General features: G+C 40.1%; 1 protein-coding gene across 5 annotated transcripts in view; it reads right to left on the bottom strand.

Moving 5' to 3' along the window:
• RGS17 (regulator of G protein signaling 17) overlaps positions 1–21136 on the bottom strand; it is a 104879-nt gene extending 83743 nt beyond the window's left edge. The window contains exon 1 of one of the 5 annotated variants that reach the window (XM_070603296.1): positions 20823–21136. The gene's annotated coding sequence lies outside the window, so the exon portion shown is untranslated. The remainder of the gene's footprint in view (positions 1–20822) is intronic. The other 4 variants (XM_070603298.1, XM_070603297.1, XM_070603299.1 and 1 more) reach the window with 4 other exon arrangements.
• Positions 21137–21641: the final 505 nt, after the last annotated feature.

Genomic DNA, 21641 nt, shown 5'->3' with positions numbered 1-21641 from the left:
TGGCTGGCACTTGGTAGCATCTCAACCGTAATTGCTGAATGAATAAAATGAATCGTGCAATGAGCTTTCTCTACTGAAAATCATTATGAAAGTATAGTACATCTCAGAATTGTTATAGTTCAGTGAACAAAGAATGTGGCTAATGTGTGTAGAATTTCTTGCAATAAAATTAGCACTCTTCAGTTATTCTTTTCCAGTTCTGTTAACTGACAACGACGACACTGCAACAAACCACAGATACAGAGGAGGATGTAACATATGAGTAATGACTGACTGCTAGATTATAACACTGCATTAGTAGTTACAGTTTAATAGAAAGTGTTTCAGGAATAATGGGCTGAAATGTTACATTTCTTTATGATGGTAACTTTAGCAGTAACTTTTATTCCCTTTGTGTTTATATTTTATTTAAAATAGGCCATAAAATATGACTACCCTTTGACGGAAGGCATGATAAGATAGTTATATTTCCATGGCCTTCCCGCAGAAGGCAGGGTGGAGAATGCTGCTTGGAGCTGTCGGTTTCTGCCACAGCCCATTGGCTCCTCCAGGATGGGGGAACCACATGTGCTCTCAAGAGCAGCTACTACTCTTTCCTCCTAGCAACCACGTTATGTTAAAGTGCAGTTGTTGAGGTTGCCAGGAGAGTCTTCTATTCTGTCCTCCATGACCAAGCCAAAGGGAAGAGAAAGTGTAAACTAAACTGGAGGTGAAGATTCAGGGATAGGCACCCAGAAAAACAAAGGGCTCTCCTTTTATTATGAGGAAATAAACTGAGCAAATTACTCCATGGTTAATGCTTTAGGTAAATTTATAATTTCTTTTCTTTGGGGTAAAAATCAGAAAAAAAACCCCCAATTTTAAAGACAACCTGCAAGATAATGGCTATTAAACATTTTAAGACAAAATTCACCACTTTCTCATTATTCATTGAAAGCCACTTTTTCCCAATAGAAGAGAGGAAAATACCTTAAAATTGTCAGAGTGACTTGAAAGATTCTGAACTATAATTACTATCTTGTTTCAAATATAAAGTTTTGAAGTAGATGCCACATTTCATTGAACTGAAGACATTGATTGTAAAATGCATACTGACTTCTGAAATGTTAACGTGAAAAAGAATGTGCACCTTAGATTTGTTGAAACATGGTATATGACCTCATTCAGTATTTCAATCAATTCAGAGATAAAATATCTTCCTCATTTATAGAAAAGGGGGAAAATTAAGTTTTCTCTGAGTCATACAGCTAATAAGCGATAGAGACAGAATTCAAATCCATATCTATTATGTTCAAACTCTTCATTATGTGATGTTGCCTCTTCAGTTCCTCACACAGATAATAAACAAAAATAGTTACCAGCTGGGACTGGCCCTACGGCATAGTGGTTAAGTTTGGTCCTCTCTGCTTCAGCGGCCCAGGTTCACAGGTTTGGATCCAGGGCACAGAACTATGGCACCCATCAGCCATGCTTAGGCGGCGACCCAACATAAAAAAGTGGGGGAAGATTGGCACAGATGTTAGCTCAGGGCTAATCTTCCTCAAGCAAAAAAAAGAGGAAGATTGGCAACAGATGTTAGCTTAGGGCCAATCTTCTGCAACAAAAATAAATAAACAAACAAATAAGTCACCAACTAACTTGCTTATAGAACTTTATAGCTGCTGAAGTATTTGTCATACTTCTAGTAATTCACTGGATAGCACTAGCCTTGTTTGAAAAATGAGAAAAACTGGACCAAGAAAGATGGAATGACTTGCTCAAGGTCACATAATTGGAAAGTGGCAAAGCTAGGAGTAAAACTCAAGATACGTGACTCTTAATCCAAAACACATTTGACTAAATTCAGACATTAACCATCTATCAGGCTTGAAATCAGATCATGGACATAAAGATTATTCCACGAGAAATATATTTGTTAGATATATGAGGAGAGCTACTGCACGTCAGATGGATTCATTGATTTATTCAACAAATATTTATTGAATGGCTGCTTTCAGCTAGGCTCCCTTTTAGTACCTGGGATATAGTAGTGAATAAAAGACATAAAAATCACACAAAACTTCTAAGTGCTATAGAGAGAAACAAGGGGAGTAGGGAAAGGAGGGGGTGGTTGCAATTTTAAACAGCGGTCAAGGAAGGTGTCCCTGAAAAGGTGACATTTGAGCAAAGATAAAGGAAATAGGAAGTGAGCCACATGAATGTCTGTGGAAAGAACATTCCAGGAGGAGAACCAAGGGCCTGAATTGGGGATCTCCTGGGCCACTGCACAAACAGCTAGCAGGCCGTATAGCTCAGGCTGAGTAGCAAGGCGGGGAGGGGGAGTGGAAGATGATGAGTTCAGAGAGATATGGGGCTGAGGGGGTGGAGAGGGATGCGTGGACAGATGACAAAGGGCCTTGTGGGCCAAGGTAAAGACCTTGAGATTTACTCAGAGGAAAATGACAACTTTAGGCAGAGTAGCCTCATCAAATTTAGAATCTGGTCAACTTAAATGAGTCTGTCCTAGGCATTCCAAGTTTGTCTACTTTATCAGTCCAATTTAATCCTGGGCTATCTGGCAAATAGATGTTACTCTGTGTCTACCTTGTTATTGTATTATAAAGTGTGGCCTAGTCTAGAGATCATTGACCTTACAGCTTCACAGATGGCTAATAATTCATTACAGACATATTATCTGTGCTTGGCAGTTTAAGAAAAGCTTCCTTCCTCTCAAAAAAGACTTTGTCTCCACTCTCAATAAGCTTATAACTTAGCGGTGTGATCATAAAAGTCTGTACCAAGTGTTCCCTTGGGGAGGAGCAAGTGCAGAATTATGCCAGGGATAGCCAGAAGCAGTTATTGAAAGCAATATTTAAGGTGAAGTCTGAAAGGAATATGTAAGGTGAGGTTTTCCAAGGGGATAAAGGCAGGTAAAACATTCCATCTAGAGGTAACACCATGAGCAAAAACAAGACAGCTTATAATAGTATAGCCTTCTTTCTTTCTTTATTTTTTTTGCTGAGGAAGATTTGCCCTGAGCTAACATCTGTGCCAATCTTCCTCTATTTTGTATGTGGGACGCTGCCACAGCATGGCTGCCAATGAGTGGTATAGGTCTACACCAGGAAACCAAACCCAGGCTGCCAAAGTAGAGCATGCCAAACTTAACCAGCAGGCCATGGGCCAGCCCCTGTATGGCCTATTTTTTAAAGATATATTCATTCACTCATTCATTGTGACTGGGCACAAAGTGCCTGAGAAGTAATAGCCACTGGGGGCAGACAGGCAGGGAGGAATCAGGGAGAGAGCCATGCAAAGTATTTGGATTTTATCCATAGGTGATGGGGAGACACTGCATGCTTTCAGTGTGTAGGGTGGCTTCAGGAGTCACGTGTTTGGTCATTCTGGCACCAGTGTGGAGGCCAGGTGGAGCCAAGTGAAAATGGAGTCAAAGAGGCTGTTGCAATAGTCCAGGCAAGATGGTGGTGGAGAGCAGAAATGGAGAATTGAGACAGAGGTAAGAAGTACTTGAGAGGTAGACTAAGCCCACATCAGAGATAGATTAGATGTGAGCAGGGTGGGAGTAGGGGGTCAAGATTGACTGCTGGCATTCCAGCATGCATGATGGTGTAGATGCCACTCTCTGATGAGAACATGGGAAGGCAAGGGTTTGCCCATGAAGCAGACAAGAATACAAGTGTGATTTTTACGATGCGGGCAGTTTCAGTGGAGGGAGAGGTCACTATGAGGTGGCCACACAAGGATTCATGAAAGTCTTAGGACGTTAGCTCAGACCTTAAAAGATGGTTAGGATTTAGAAGGTGAAGGGAAAACATGTTCAGCATTCCAGGCAGAAAACAGTCTGAGCAAAGGCACAGAGGTGGCAGAGTAGAAACCATTTTCAGGAGGTAAGTGTATTGGTCTTTGTGCATAGGAGCGTGGTGGAGAAAAAGGAGGGAAGGAGATTTATCCTTGAATGATATGGAGCCTGCATTTGAAATCTTCCTTTCAAGGAGAGAGAAGGCACTGTTTTGTAAAGCATCCAGGTCCACGGTTGATTAGCAATCCTAGATGACTATGGGAGCCACCGTAATGTTCTGATGCTATTGATGGGGTTCTTAAATGAACAGTACAATTCTTTGCCATGCTAGGATTCATGAGTTCACTGAGCAACTCTATAGCTATCACTAGAACTCAGTTCTCCTGAGTCCCATCTCAAGATTAAACAGACATTGCAGTAGTTTAGTATGCATAACTGCTGGCACCATGTTTTCTCCAAATACCTAACATTATAGCTATATCTGAAGTGTCAAAAAACAAGTTTCGCACTTTTTTAAAACTGATTTTATTTCACCATGGTCTTTCATTTTTCTTTGAAGTTAAATAAATTTTATAATGAATTTTTCGTACTGTTTGTATAAAACAATTACAAGTACAAAATAAACTTCCTAAAGTCTATACTGTATTTTCTAACATATCAAGCACTATGATAATCAAATTTTAATTCCATCCAAATAACACATAACAAAAAATTAATATTCAAAAATCTCAGCTATAAAAATATCACTTGCTCTTGTTTAGCCTTAAATTATTCCAAGTGGTGGTGGAGTACTTGTAATGTCTTCTCAAGTCCATCACTGCAAAACAAATAAAATACCAGCCAGAGCACGAGCCACAGTTACTTATTTTCCTGAAATACATTCAGATTTCTTTCCTTCATTTCCCCTTGGCAACAGTCAGATCCCTAACAGCTCTTGATAAGTCATCATTTCTTGCTTCAGTGCCATCCTTGAAAACAAAGCCATCCTGTGATTCTGTACATGTCATTATGAACCAAGGCAAATTACAGGTGAAGGGGGAGTGCAGATTGCTCTCAATGAGTTCTTTCAGGAAATACTGCTTCTCCTATAATATAATTGGAAACTTCGAGTACATGTCAGTTATAGGGCAATCTGCTAAACACCTGTCAGAAAAAAAAGTACCACATCGCTCCTTGCAATTTTAAGCTGCCTCTGCCTCTTCTCTTTTACAGCTTTATTCATTTTGATTCATTTCACACCCATTCTGGCTCCGCACATTATACAGCTTCCATACATAATTTCTCCAAGAGCTCAGACACAATAAAACTACATTCCTATCTTGTTGCCTAACTATGCATTTCAGGAACACATTCCTTTTGGTTTTTCTACCTCTGTTAAAAATGATCTAAATTTTCTGATGTATCTCAGAATTCTTCTACTTCAGTTAATTATGTTCTGAATTCTCTGAAATGTACCTCAGAGCCTGGAACGCTAGGAAGGAAGTTTAGCAGCCGAAAGCAAGACATAGCTAAGGGAGGAAGATGAAGCAGGCTGCTCCTTCCTGGGAAATTCCTGGAGGGATGTCAGATTTCCAGCCTAAGAAAAATGAGCTCACTTCTCCCTCTTGTGCCCAGAAGTTTGGATGCCATCAGCCATCTAGTTCCTTGAATGAGAGAAGGCAGGAGAGTGGAATCTCCTTCCTCTAAACATTCATTCCAATATTTTCTGAACTGCAATTAATATGCTTGTAGTAGTACAATGTATTGGTTTAAATAGGCCGATATCAAGTCATGTCAATTTTTAAAAGAATCAAGATAGAGAAAATTCCCATTACATTCCAATCTGATACAGCCACCATGCCTTTGGGACCCCTTCACTTAGCCTCATTTAGCCTCATTTATTTGCATCTAATGTAGGCATGAAAGATGAAAGTGTATATATAGATATATATCTATATATACTTTATATATATGTATATATAAGTATGTACAAATATATAAGTATGCATAAGTACATAGAAGTATGTATATATATGTGTGTGTGTGTGTCTGTATAAAGCCTTGCTTTACAAAGGACTCCCTCTATGAGACAATTAAAAACATCAAAGATCAAACATATATGCCTCATAGAGGCAGGCATTTCTTAATTAATTATTTTATTGTGGTCATATTGGTTTATAACATTGTATAATTTCATGTGTACACTATTTATCAGTTTCTGTATAGACTGCATCGTGCTCACCTCCCATAGTCTAGTTTTTAATCTGTCACCATACACCTGTGCCCCTTTCCCCGTTATGCTCACTTACCCCCACCTCACCCCAGTAACCACTAATCATGAATGAAATCCTATCGTGTTTCTCTTTCTCTATTTGTCTTATTTTGCTTAGCAAAACACCCTCAAGGTCCATCCATGTTGTTGCAAATGGGACAATTTTGTCTTTTCTTATGGCTGAGTAGTATTCCATTGTATATATACCACACTTCTTTATCCATTTATCAGTTGAAGGACACTTGGGTTGAGGCAGGCATGTTTGTCTGTTTTGTCCTCTAATAAATCTCAGTCTCCCAGAACAGTGCCTGGCATATAGAAGGAGCTCAAGAAGTATTCGTTAAAAGAGAAATTTCACTGGCTAAGCCATACACAAAAACTCTGTCTCTCAATCATTCAGCATGAGTCCCTTTCACTTACAACTTTTTTCCCAATCACTTATTCTTCATTCCCAGATTAGTCCTTGGAATGAAAGCCAAATGCACGGGAACATTAGAAACAAACAACTACAAAACACTACAGATTATGAACTCAGTTTCTGCTTTGTGGTCTGGAAGACCTGCAGTTAAACACTGATTTCTTCCTTTCACTTTTACTCTCTGAACTTCAATTTCCTGTTTATCCCCCTACCTTTGAACGACAGTGCACTGTTCTGCCTTCAAATAAGAGAATGAACATATATAAAAATCTACCTTATTTCACCTTGCATTCAAAGGTTGCTTTCCTGCGAGTTTGTGAGGTGATTATTTTTCCTTGTAAAGCACATTTTCAGTTTTTAAACTTGTATTCTTACCTGGCCGAAACCACGCTAATTTACTTTTGCTCATTAGACAAGGGCAACACTTATTAGATTGGACATCCCCTTGTGCAAGAATTTAACAAATTATAATTAGGAAAGTCTTTACTTACTTGTTTGTTTTAACAGTCTAACATTTGGTCAATTGACTAAATAATACCGTGAATATTACAGTCAAAACTCCTCATTCAGCGTACAAGGAAAATTAGATTGAGTATTTTTTATTCTGTCTTATCCTAAGCTGAAAACACTTTCGCCATTTTGATGCTTCCAGTAAAGCCATTAGAGGAAAAACAATTTGTAATATTTGTCCCACGACATCTTTCTCCTGGCTATGAGTTAAATTATTAGTGATGAGGAGATGAGGGAAAAAGAACCCGTTATTTTTTCGGACTCAGTTTCAAGGTGCCTTTTGAGCTTATTATGCTCTGTGATTCTAAAATACCTTGTTTATTCATCATCTTGGGGAAATTCTACTATCTCTGAACTGCTAACTTTACCCTGGTCTGCAGAGGCAAAGCCCAAAATAGGGCCTAAATAATCTAAATTTCTTCCACGCACTAGGTTTAACCTTAAATGAATGAATGAACAAATAAACAAATAATATTATATGCCATTCCCTAATATTTGTTTTTATTTTGACACAGAAACATTTCAAATTTCCCAAGAACGAATAAAATCAGCGCTCCAGAAAATTCCATGGCATTTTCCCCGAAACTTCTCCATTGATAATTTTGCTTCTCATTGTCAACAAACTTCAGTTCTCTCTAAACCTAAGACAAATGTTTGAAAGAAGTTTTCCTTGGTCCTGCTACCCATCTGAGGCTGCTGTTGCCTCCCCTCCATTTGGTCCTCTGCTCTCCATAGTTCTTTCAAACACCTAGCCTACATTCAGCATGTTCTCTGGCTCACCTCCTAGTCCAGCTCCAGTCCAGATCAGCTGGTTCCAGTTTCCTCTCGAATACTAAGGGTCTCCTTTCAACTGGCACTTATGCTTTATTATTTGTATGTCAGCAACTTGATTTATATTTTAGGCAATTCTATGCATTCCTTACCATCAACACACACACATGAACACACGCAGACACACTTGCACACGTGCAAAATCCACACAAGCACACACACGTGCTCTCGCACACATCTTTTAACACAAGAGGGGTTTTATTGTTAGCTGGCAGGAGGGATCATAAAAGGAGTTGCACCCAATAGCTAATTACTCCTAGAAAATATCCTGTGACATTATTTATCCTAAAAAAGCCTAAGATATTTTTGAAAGATAGTCTCCAAAATGTAAATGGGGAATATTAAACAGCCTTATCCAAAGAGAGAGGAAAGACAATTTGCCACAATGTAGGGCCCTTTGTACTCTTCTCACTTAGGCTCCACCCCTTAGAAACATGATCAATGAATATTCATGAACTTACCAGGGCTCTTTGTGAGTGAGAAGGAAGATGTATAGAGAATATGTGCTCTTCTTCCAAACTTCAGTGTTCTTAAAATTCCCAGTACAAAATGTGTCATTATCATAATCATCATCCTCTTCCCAGCACTACCATCCATTAGTTATCACATCGATACCGAGCTGAGTTCTTCCCTATTCACAAAACATTCATTCCTTCAACACGTTGAGCACCTACTCTGTTCCCGGCATTGTTCAGTGAACTAGTTTACATTCGACCTTGTGGGAGGAGGAAGGCAGATAATAAATGCAATAATTTAACAGAGCAGTAAATTCTATGAATTAAATAAGACAGATTATTGTTAGAGAGTGACAGATGAGGAGAGGGATGAAGAAGGGACAAGATTAGGCAGAGAGTCCAGAAAAGATCTCTTTGAAGAGGTGACATTTGAACTGGAACTTGACAGTTAAGAAAGATCAGGGGAAAGTTTTTTTTAGGCAGAGAGAGTGGCACGTGCAACGGACCTGAGGTTGCAAGGCATTTGGTGCCCTCTTTCCCCCATGTTCCTGGAACTACCCTGGTGTCTTCTGTCTAGGATGCCCTGCCTCTCTCATGCTGTCCTGTATGCTGATTTTTCAGACTCAGGAGTATTCAGATGCCCAACTAGTCTGAAATTATCACCGCCTTCCTGGCTTTTACAGACTTCTTCTTAATACTGCATACTTGACCTCCAAGGACTTAAAAAAGAAACAGCCATTCAAAGCAAGCCTGCATCTTCAGCAGAACCCTTGTTGACCCCGTTGTCTAATATGTCACTATTTCTTATCTAAGAATCCATGGGATAGACTCTTCATAGAATTTAATGCCAGGAAATAAAAATTCTGAAAAAATGTTTTCTTTTATTAGCCCATGAGTTATAGGTAACCTGTCCTGTAAGCCTTTTATTTTGGCTGCCGGAATCTCAGAGCTAAAATGTAGCGCTCCTGTTACAATAACAATCCTATGCATGTTTTGTGGCACGTTCATCCCCACTCCCCATTTACTTCTCATTGTGGCTTCTTATCGTTATTTTGTTTCATTTTTATTGCCCTGTGTGGAAGTGCTATTATTTAAGCGGCCTCAAATATTTTGCAAATAGATGATGTATAAATCATTAATCACATGTGTTGTCCAGGCAATCACAAGTAATTTCCTCACTGCAAGATCTAACGTGTTGCCTTGTTCCAGATCTTCACTTCTCTGCCGCATGACAGAACTCAGCTGCTCTTTCTTCTTAAATATGTCTCTCTTTACCAATCTTTTTGGATGATTACTATAAATATGAACAAAATTGGTTAAGAACAACTCCACTTTCTTGGTTTCATGGCATACTACAGTGTCTTCATTCTCTTTTTAGCACTTTTTTTTCATCCTGACCATCTTATGTATGAATGTACGTATGTATTTTAGTTTCCTTCTCTTCCCACATGCCCATTCAATGCAGACATACTCCAGGATTCTATTCTAAGCTCGCATCACTCTCTACACTTTCTCCTTTGGCAATCATCTACTACTGTCACCTCTAAGTAAAAGATTTTCAAATTTTATTTCTAGCCCTAGCCTCTCTCTTGAGTTTGCATTCCAAATTCCCTGCAGCCATTTGATCCTTGGCGTTAGAACGAGGCCCTGTAGCTCTTTTACCCTCCCAATCCTTGAATCTCCTCCATAACACTTCTGCCAAGAGTTTGTCTACCAAGCAATTGACAGCAAACTTACCACCTTTCAAGGCAGCCCCATTTAACCATCCAGCTTTACTGTTAAAAAGTTATTTTGAATAGGATGGCAAAATCTCTCTCTATGACGTATGCCCACTGGTTCTAAGGCTATTCTAAAGAGTAACAATAAGAGCTAAGACACACTAAATGTCAAATGTGTGCCAGGGCATTGTGTATATTATCTCTGATGACTCTGCCATGTGGTTTTATTATTCCCATCATTTCATTGGGGCAATTTAAAATTAGTCTAATTATTTCACATGGCTCTTCTCCAAATGGTGAAACACACATATATTCTCTTTGGGAACCACTATACTCCAGGTTAAGTTACAAATTCCTCCAATCACTTCTCACATGTATTATTGGGTTTTGTTAATTTTATCGTCTGTATTGCAAACCTCTAACTGTGGTGTCCAGAAGGAAAGAAATTCAAAATAACATTCCAGTTGTGGTTTTAATATGCAGAATAGAACAGAACTGTCACCAGCTTCATTTTAGAAACTATGTGCCTCTATTGACATAGCCTAACATCATTCCTGTTGCTTCCTACTGAATCAACTAGGTTTTGAATCAGCAACCTGCTAAACATCTGCTAGAACTCTGATGGATATGTCAAACTATTTCCCAAACTGAGCTCAGCTTATTTCCTCCCTAATCTCTTCATCAGTTTGCTTTCTCTAGGTCTTAATGGCATCTGTATCACCCAGACACACAAGCCAAAATCCTCTATATTGGCTTTAAGGCTCCTTGGACATGTTCTTAATCTCATCGGTGACCAAGTCCCAGAGGCTCTGAGTCAAATGTTCTCACAAGGTCATCTTTCCACTGCATTAGGTTGAGCCTTTTGCCATTTCCCAGTAAAGGCCACATGTTCTTTCACCTGCACAGCTGAAATCCTGTTCCTGCTTCCCTCTTCTCGTCACTGCACAGACCTGTTGAAGCAGCGCTCACCCTGGAATCTCTACTTACACAGCGCCCACGGGGCTCTGTGCCTATCAAGGGCCATTCTAGCTTTTCACCTTGATACCAGTATCTGTCTTCTTTCTGGCCTTATCATCCTGTGATTTCCTGCACATACCATATACTTCTGGAAAACTGTGCCGCAAAGTATTTTTCGAATTTTCCTAGTTCTGCGCCTTTTTAAAATTGATGCTGTCTTTGAGCCCGGGAGGCCTTTCTTTGCTTGTCAAAATTCTATCTTCCAATAATTTCAGAAAATGTCACAACCTCTATGGAGCTTTTGCCAGGTCCTGGTCTGGCCATCTAACATTAATCTAAAGTTCCTGAGTTCCCACAGCATTTTATTTCTCTCCTAGAATATGATAGTAATAGCGATTTACATACATATTTTCTTTCTTCAACTAGTCTTTAGGCTCCTTAAGCCTTGGCTATGGCTTAGTTAATTTTACTATTCCCAGTTACAGACTAGGGCTCTAATTACTTGCATTAATTATGAATAAGGAGGCAGGAAACAAAAAAGGTGAAATTAATAACTAGCTGAACTTGCAGTAGAGTTGGAAATCTAATGCAAACACTTGGAAAATCAGACCAATGCAGGTCATATTTACAGATGTACCAAGAGACCACTCTATCTTTCCAATATTTCTGCCTGCTCTTAATTGAATTTTTTAGATTGTGAGCTCTATGCTGAAGCACATGACCTCCTTTTTCTTCTCTGAGATCTAACCAGACTAGGACTCTCCCAGGGCCAGTGGTCAGAGGCCAGCACACTAAGTGCCAACATTGATTTGGGTTGTAACCAACAGCTTCACTGAGTAACCACTTTCAGTGATCCTACTAAGCCATAAATCCACATTCCTTTAAAAATAATCTCAGTGACAATGAGCAGACGAACTTCTCCAAGCATACTTGTCACTCCCCCAAAGTCTTAATAAATAATTTAGACATTAAGTCCTTGCACGGCCCCATTGCTCAGTAAAACAAAGTTTAGCATGGGCATTTACTCATTGCCAGTATTTTAAAGCAAAATGTAAAGCTCTTTTTATATCACAAAAATAAAATTGATTTTATATAAGATGGACTTATGAGTTGATACATTTAAAAAGAAAAATATGAAGCAGAATTTTTGTCAATGTGATTGAATTTTGGTATCAACCACAAGAATTTTTAACTATTCCACATAACCTATGTCAGGTCAAGAAAAGTGCTTCACATTTTTTCCTTCCTGGAATTAACATTTATTTAATGAAATTCTACCTCACAAAACACCACTTGCATTACTCAGATGTTCGGTCAATGAAATTATTGAATTAATGTAAAAAAATTACCTTCTTAAGATTAGGTCACATGAAATCATGAAACTGGAAGTGATTACATAATACAGCAGAGTTATGTAATAATGTATTGAATGATATTATACTTTAAGATATAATGCATTTTTAGCTAATACTCTTGTTTTCTGAGCCCAGACTTCCTGCTTTTTTACTTGACTTTCCTTCTTATCTCATTGGTACCTCCCCCTGTATTCCAGAATGTGTATCTTTTCCTACCGAACACTTGGCTATGGTTACACAGGCATCAGGCCAGTGGTTTCCTATCAGCTCACAAACAAAAAGGGGAAACACACCTACACTCAGATACTGACACACAAAATCATCTTTTCAAAATATTAAACTTTGGAGACAATTCCAGTGTATACGAATTTCTCTATCTCTTGGTTTTCAGCATTAAAAATGATATATAAATACATCCTTCAACTAAATCCATCATTTATATAAAGATAGGTGGGTCATCAGATATTGGATTTACTAAAGATAATTTAATCTAAACTATTTCTTCAACAGCAAAAAGTCATATTACTGGACATGAGCAGATGAGGAAAACATGGGGTTTAACAGCTTGAATCAAAATTGCCAACACTATTTACTCATCAATTAGAAGAGATATGACAATCAGGCCAGTTTATTCCTGATTACCAGAAGAGAATAAAACAGCAGGGATTTTTTTTTTCTCCTGACAGATTTAACATTCAAGTTCTTGATACATTTTAAACTTCAGGCAAAAAATTATGTAACTATCCTAAAAATTCTATAAAATAACATAAACACCTGCTTTTCTGTAAAGTGTTAGATGTACGGAAAGAATTGGTACTCCTTGCTCTCCAAGTTATCTATTTAGAAATAATACGTATCCTAATAATACCACTAACAGTAATAATGAAAAGAGAGAAATGGGAAAGTCAAATGTCAAGCTTCGCAAACAGGAGGTAGTGAAAAATTATTCCAATTCACACTGTAATATTTAATACTCCAATTTACATTCGAGTATTTAATACTCCAATTCAAAACAGAACATTCAGTTAGTCATAACAGATTGTAAATGATATAGGTCATTGTATTGCTTTATAGCAAGTCTATGCCTTAGTGCCCTCAGAAAAGACTCTTTTTTGGGACTGGCCCAGTGGTGTAGTGGTTCAGTTCGCACATTCTGCTTTGGTGGCCTGGGGATTGTGGGCCTGGATCCTGAGCATGGACCTATGCACTGCTCATCAAGCCATGCTGTGGTGGCACCCCACATATAAAATAGAGGAAGATTGGCACAGATGTTAGCTCAGGGACAATCTTCCTCACCAAAAAAAAAAAAAAAAAGATATTCTTTTTTCCTTTGCTTTTATCTAGTGAATCCTGATAATACAAAACTCACAGGTCACAGGTAAAATGCAGTATGGTAGTATTGAGTAGAAATAAATTGAGAAAGAAATAGGTTCAAACCTTAAATTAGCACATATGGTTACTTATTAACAGCCCAGTTAAAGGTTTAATGACAAGCAAGTTAAATTTAGCTGCAACGAGGGTTTAGCTTCATTCAAGTTAATTCATTCATAACGTCAATGCCTTTCATTACTGTATATAGGCAAACTAACTGTCTATTCACATCAATTTTCCAGGAAGGACTAGAAGTTTTTATCCTGATTCTATAAAGGATATCACATCTTCTTAGATCAGGATAAATCTAGTTGCCAGATTTAGAGATCACCTTAGTGATTTCAACAAGTAGGTGTTGAAGATGGTTTTCCTTCTCCAAAATCAAATGTAATTTTTTTTAATATGAAAGAGTATTCTGGATTTCTTGTCAACTTACTATATTACAAAAAGATGATTATCAAAGAAGGAACTGCAGTAACATCAGGAGAAAAATTTATGCTATTTTTATTGCATGGGAAATGTGGGTCCTAAGGAAGGGTGGGGGTATCACTCTGTCTCCCTTTGCAACCCCCAACATTTTCATATACCTTAAACCATATTACAATGATCTCTCAGGGTAGCCTTTAAGTGAGGGGAAAAAAGGCCACTGCACATGTATGTGGACATTTTCTTCACTTTAATGAGGGCGAGTTGGGAGTTGGAGTGGGTTTACAAAGAGAGTCAAGCCTCATGTCTTTTGTTGTTTGGTCGTGATGATGGTTGTTAAATCAGCCACCAGAAAGCCACTTCCTGCCTTCCCTTCCCCTTATCTGAGTCTCTGCTTAGCAGCTTTCATTAGGGTAGAGACCTCTACTACACTTTGAGGTCAATTAGCCTAAAACTGCTAAATCCTAAGGAAATCCTCGCTCATCCTTCCACCTTGCATTTAGCTGTGACTTGTAAACTTAGAATGGCCAGTGCTCAGTAGATAAACGCAAAACAATAATAAGTTGAAGAAGTTTCTAAGTGAACTTGTGGAAAAGGGCCATGTTTAACTAATTTTTGCATCCAAAAATCCTATCACAGAGCCTGGCATATAGCAGGTGCTCAAGAATGTTTATGAATGAATGAATGTTCATTTAACTTTTTGGCCAAACAAGTTGATCAGGAAATGATAACATAGCAAACACATGGAGAGCAACTTCAACGTTAATAAGGATCCATTAGTTAAGACAAATACTGGCAAGAAATTAAAATCTCTTTAAGCACTTATCATCTACATGATGTTTCTCGGGTTTATTTTAATTATTTAACTCTCCTACAGTATCTAACACTTGCGATAGTGATTGCCAATATATGAAGCATTTTTATGGGCAAAATTTCATTTAATCCTTCAACATTTTTGAGGTATGTACGATCAGTCTTCAGCTTTACAGATAGTGATATCAAGGCTCAACATGGATAAGGCCAAATCTCTGGTTATTTGAATCCAAAAACTGGGTTCTTTTTACAGAATTAGATTCTCTGCTTTTAAAGTCTCTTTCTTTCAAGGGCAATTTTCCATATGCGTTTTCACATCCTCTAAATTAAATCTATAGATTGCCACTTTTCATACAGGAGACTTTCAAATAGTTGTTGATTTTGATTAACTGAAGCCTGAAAAAGTAGAAGTGTTGAGGGAAACAGGGTAGAGAGATGGGATGGTCTTCCTAGGACCAAAACTGACTCATGAAATCTCTAGATTAGATAGCCTTTCATAATACACCAAACAAGCCCTTGCATTTCCTTGAGACTAGAAATAAATAGAGAAAGTGTTGTCAACTTTTACAAAAGAGTTTTCCCTGGATTTAACTCACTATGCCACTGGGAAGAACCGAGATAATTAAAGAAATGAAATAAACGCTTACCTGCTCATTTCATTTATGTCATAATTTCCCTTGGGTTGTGTCTGTTTTATTGTAATGCCATGGCTCTTGAATTATAACCTTTGTATTTCAATAGCCAATCAGCAGTACTGTGGAAAGCCTGTGACCTAATATAAGGAAGTAAATATTTGCTTTGTGAACCACATTCATTGTCTACGATAAAATTATATTTATTGACACAGAGATTTTTTAAAAATCTCAAATACAAAGTTTAAGAAATTCAGAGAGATTTTAGATGTTTATTACTCAGGCTAGAATTTCAAGTATGAAGCATTTATATAATTTAATGGAAAAGTCTGCACATCTGGTAAATAGTAGAGCAAGAATTCAAATCCAGTTCTATTTGAAACAAGATTTTAGATTCCACCACAGCTGACTGCTTCTCCCATAGGGTCTCCTAGTCGTCATAAATTTCAGGTTCATTATTCTCAATTACTGACATTTTATTATATTTGATAAACTGGAACCAACAATAATAATAAATTTTTACACTTTTTAGGTAGATTAATATCAAAAGACTTTAAAGATTTTCCAAACTAAATATTTAAGCTTGAAAGCACATTTGTCAAGTCATAGAATTTAAAATGTCAAAACCAGGAGCTTACAAGAGCACTGAAACATTTAAAACACTACAGATATAGAACTCATTAAAGTACTAGATTAGATTCTCAACTTTTAAATATTTAAATTTCACCTATGGCTTAAAATTTTGGATAGGATATGATTCTAATCTGACATGGTTTTATAATGAAATTTAATTGACTTCATTCTGATGAGAAATTTCAATTAATGCCCTATGAGACCTCCATCTACTCCCAACTTTCCTTTCAATCTGGTTATCTCAGGAAAACTCGGAAGTTTTCTCCTCTCACACTGGCAACCAGCAGAAACGATCCATGAAAATCTGGGAACTCCTCCTGTACATGTAAGATGTGAGTGTGTGTGCACAGTGCCCAAACAGAAAAATGACAAATCCCAACTCTGAAGTGATTCTGGGCTTCTGAAAGGAACCGTGCACTTTGGAAAGCCCAGATACAGTGGCAGGTGGCAGTAGGTTATGGACACCATGGTAGCCCTAATCCTGTGGCTGATCCATCCCTAGCCTTTGGCGATGTCTGCTCCACTCCAGCCGAGCTGGAGTCCAGTTCAGCCCCAGTGATCTCTGTAGTCTTTGCCACATGTCTTCTTTGTCACTAAGCATTTCCTTTCTTTGTCTGCTTTTGTCTTTTAAAAAATAATAATAACATTAGCATTCAAATAAATAAGAAAAATCTAACAGAATACCAATGGAACAATGGGCAAAAGACTTGAACAAGCTATCCTCAAAGACAAAAAAAAATTTTTGCTCACAATCATGTCAAAAAAGTAATCAGCATTATTAGTAGCCAAAGGAATAAAACTTTGAAAAACGTCATTTTCAGCTATCAAGTTAGCAAATTTTTTAAAAGATGACATCATGTTGGTGAGAAGTAAATGTTCTAAGCCTAAAGGAAAAAATGCCCTTTTTCTGCAGGTATGCAGACAAAATTTAGGCATAAGGATGTGTATTGGTTAAAACAGTAAAATATTGGAAATAACATAAAAGTCTAAAAATAAAGGAATGGCTAAATAAATTCAGATGTCCTATTTTGCAGTCACTAAGTTGTATTAAAAATACCAATTTTTAATTTCTGGGGAAACACCAACAGAGTAATGTTAGTTTTCAAAAAAGCAAGCATGGAGTTGTACAACATGATTCTAATTCTTTAAAAAATGGTTCATTCATCCATAGGAAATGAACTGGCGGTAAACTGCCCAGTATTCTCAATAGCAGTTCTTTAGGCATTGGGGTAATTATGAGTACTCAGTACATGCTGGGCACATGTTCAGCACTTTAAATACAGTGACTTATATTTCTGCTTACAAACATCTTAGGAGGTGGGTCTTTATTCCTGTTGTATATTTGAGGAAACTGAAGCTCAGAGCAGGTAAGTAACTTAACCATGGTGAGAAACTATTAAATGGAGGAGCCAAGACACAAGCCAAGGTCAGCTTGATCCAAAGCTCATGTTCATCATGTCCATGACTGCTCACAGCTAATTTAAACTTTCTGTTTTATACATTTTTTTCTGTGTTCTAGGGAAACCTAAAAATAAGCATATATTGCTTTTACAATCTGGAAACCAATCATAATATAAATGTTATAGTAAAAACATATATATTCACAGAGTGACAGTTCTAAAAATTGCTTCCTCCAAAGATGCAGGACCATGACCATGATCTTTAGATCTCAGGCTAGTGTATTTGATAATGAGCATGGGGGCTTTTTTAAAAATGTAATCTCGGGGTGCTGGCCTGCTGGCATAGCGTTAAATTTGTGCGCTCCTCTTCGGCAGCCCATGGTTTGGCTCCTAGGGGCAGACCTATGCACAGCTTATCAAGCCATAATGTGGCAGCGTCCCACATATAAAATAGAGGAAGATGGGCCCAGATGTTAACTCCGGGCCCATCTTCCTCAGCAAAAAGAGAAGGATTGGTGGCAGACGTCAGCTCAGAGCTAATCTTCCTCAAAATAAATAAATAAATAAATAAATGTAATCTCAAATCTTAGGAGCCTTTTGTGAGTCATGTCAATTCTGCAAAATTTATTCATTTAAGAAATACTTATTTAATACCAGCTTTCTGCCAGATATTGTGCTAGGTGTTGGCACAATAGCAGGAATAACAGTCTAAATGACTTTCTTTGGATACTAGGAAAGTCTTTGGGGGATAAGTGAAGATAGGAAGAGATAGGGGAGGTGGGAGCATCCATCAGTCTAATGTTGAGAGTCCTGGCTACCTACATTTAAGAACTGTTTTACTTTTTTAAGCTTTCCATAAAAACTCATAATATACCAAGGTAGATCCAGGACACCTCCCTGGAAATGTCACGCAATTTTAAGCCTCTACAATGCATTTATACTTATATGCTAACTGTAGTAATCAGATGAAGTAAAATGCTTTTGAACATCACACGGCGTTATTCTCAAACACGGAGTGTACAGTGGTCCTTGCATTTGCCCTTCTATGTGGTACTCTATCGTCATTGTTAAGTAAGCAGAGTTGGACATTCAGAAAAAGGATTCTCAACAGAAATACAGTTGGATGGATTCCCATCCCTCTTGCTTCCATACCTCATTGTCCACGCCCACCTTTCACTTTTCCAGAAAAGCTCATGTCTTTCAGCAAATGGACTTTTAATATGAAGGCCCATTATCTCTACAACTGTATATTAACAGGTAAATCCTTTCTTACTTTTTAGTCTATGAGTCAAACAGAATTTTTATCAATTTAGATTTAGATTCGGCTGTGATAATAAGGTCAAATGAGTAAGAATATGTATATTTCTCCTTTCCTACAAAGCCCCTGGCCCTAGTGGTGGGAAGTGTCAAAGAATGTTATATTATTATTATTATTTTTATTATGCAAAAGTGTAAGAACTCCACTGGAATAATGACTTACACTTCCAACACGAGTTCCAGTAAATTAGGACCCTTTAGGAAGATCCCCAAGAGCAAAGAGATACCTATTGAGAAGGGATGGCTGTCTGCCTTAGCATTGGACAGCAAGCTAACTCGCCTTGTTAATTTAGAAATAAATACAATTTACTTAAAGTGTTTCCCAGTTTTCAAAATTATTTAATACAGATAGTGTCTAGCAGTTACGAAACCAGGAGAAAAACATTATTTTCCATTACTAGAGTAAAAATTGTTTCTCATTTCTCCAATTAAATGATTTTCGGAAGGGTTCATCACCCGGAAAACCAGTCTGTATGAACGCCGGAAATGCAGATGACATCTACTCTCAGAAATGCTTATTCTAAATGGGAAGCAAGCTATAAGATTTCTCTCTATTATTTGTGATAGCCATCCCATGATGAAAATAAGCTCGCTGTAAAACAAAAAGAGAAAAAGAAACTAAGGGAAGCTCGCAAAGTTCCCTAGACAAACCTTCCAGTGACTCTTTTAAAGAAGGAAGCATTTATCAAAGGGTCAGAGAGGTTAGGAAAACTATGCCAGGAGCCAGACTCAGTCTTGCCAGAGCCACCGAGATTGTCCCAGGTGAGCCGGTGTCCTGGGCTCCGGATGGAGGCGGAGGGCGCAGCACGCGTCCCGCAAGGCGGGCGTCTTTTTGGCCAGGAGACCTCTGCTCTGTCCTCAAGAGCCCAGCGACCCCGAGGCTGGCACGGGCTGCCCGGGACGCACTCCCAGCAGCCTCCCGCTCGCGGGGAGCATCTCCCCATCCGCGGCTTCCGAGGCCAGCTCTGTCCCTCCTCCATCCTCAAGTCCTCCGACATTTTTCACCGAGACAGGAAGGTAGGGAGAAGAGGAAACGGCCGAGTGTCTGCACCCAGCCTCTGCCGCAGCACAAGAAGAGGAGAGGAGGGGGGAGGCTATTAAACTGTGATTCCATGATAATAAAAAGAATCATCACCCACAGCAGGGGAGACTCGGATACACCCACCCGGGCAGCCGCTGGGGATCTGGTGGGCGTTCCTCCTCCTCGCCCCCTCGGTGGCTGTGAAATCTACCCCAAGCCGTGCACACAAGAACTCCCTTTTCTTCGACCAAGGGGAGGGGAAGGAACAAAAGAGACCCCCACTCCCTACACTCACAGACTCAGATTTTTTACCGATGCTCAAGGTATGCATTTTTGCAATCCCTTTAGCTTACACCTTCCCCACCTGAATAGTGCATTTTCCCAAAGGTAAAGAAAGAAAATATACCACGCTGAGGTGATCGGTCGATTGGACACTTAACGTTACATTCGGTTTTCTAACAAACAATCAGAAAAATCCCGCAGGACCTCGCGCCCCCCGGGATTTCTGCCGCCCTGGGCCCTCTGTCGGTTCCCCGATGGCGCCCAGCTCTCCACTGGGGACCCAACCGAGGGTTCCCCGGGCTGTCAGGACACTCGCCCAGCCCGTCCGCAGCAGCTGGAGGGCGGCGAGCGGACCGCGCCGTGGCAGCAACGCCGAATGCAACTTCCCAAACCTGCGGCGCGGCCCCCGCTCCCACCCGCGGCGCGGCAGGCAGGCAGCGCCGAGACCCCCGCGCCCGCAGCCTCCCCCGCTAGGGCACTGGCAGTTGCACTCTCCGCCCCCTCTTTCCTTCACCTCCTCCCTCCCCCCGCCCTCCAACAACCACCACCTTTAAAAAATTCACCCATCGGTGCAAAGCAGACATTTTGATGTCATTTACTTAGCCCCGCTCGGTTTCAGACACAGCATCTTACCCAGTCGCCTGGAGGTGTGGGCAGCGCACCGATAGGTCCGGGGGCGCGAGGCTGGGCTGCTCGGTCCTCTAGCGGAGCCGCTTTGCTGCCATCCGCCCAACTTCAGCACCCAGCGGGCGAGGAGAGAGGGAGAGAGGAGAGGATGGAGGGGAGGGGAGAGGGGGCGGAGGGAGGGGTGGGCGGGGAGGGAGCTGGAGCGGCTCAGCAGCGCGCATGCGCCCTGCGGGCGGGCGCAGCCCCTCGCCCGGCACGGCCGGAGGTGCCGCTTCTTTCCCCGGCGCGTGGCCGCATGAGTCACGGCCCCGCCCCGCCCCGGGCCGCCCGGCCCCCGCGCGCTCGGCTCGGCTCGGCGCCCACGGTGCGGAGGGGCTCGGGGCTCGGGCGACTCGGGTCCGGAGCTTCGCGGGAGCCTCGGAGACCTGGGAGACTTTCCTGATTAGAGAGGCTCTCGCGCCCAGGCTCCTTCAACTTCACGTTCACCCGCAGCCCTCGTTATTACATCCTGCGCTTTGGGAGAATGCTTGAAACCAGAAGCGTGTCTCTAAGGATCAAAACTGCGCTGCAGCAGCGGGGTCCCAGTGGAAGCAGTCCCTGTGTAGGGGTTCAAGAAAGTGTGAAGTTAAGCAAGTTTTGCTTACCCAAAGACTGGACTTTATGAAGAGTTCTTTCCTTCTTGACGTCCTCACCCAGAAATCTGACCCTTGGCCCTGAGAATTCTTTCAGATGCTCTCTGGTCTGGGGCACGTGTTCTGTCTCAGGAGTCTGGACCACTGGAGCCAGGGTTTTGAGTGAGAGAAGCCGATGACCAGGCAGGAGTCG

This window comes from Equus przewalskii, chromosome 32, assembly GCF_037783145.1.
Source record: "Equus przewalskii isolate Varuska chromosome 32, EquPr2, whole genome shotgun sequence".
Classification (NCBI taxonomy): Eukaryota; Metazoa; Chordata; class Mammalia; order Perissodactyla; family Equidae; genus Equus; species Equus przewalskii.
The sequence above is the reverse complement of the archived record's forward strand: the minus strand, read 5'-3'. Positions and strand labels throughout refer to the sequence as shown.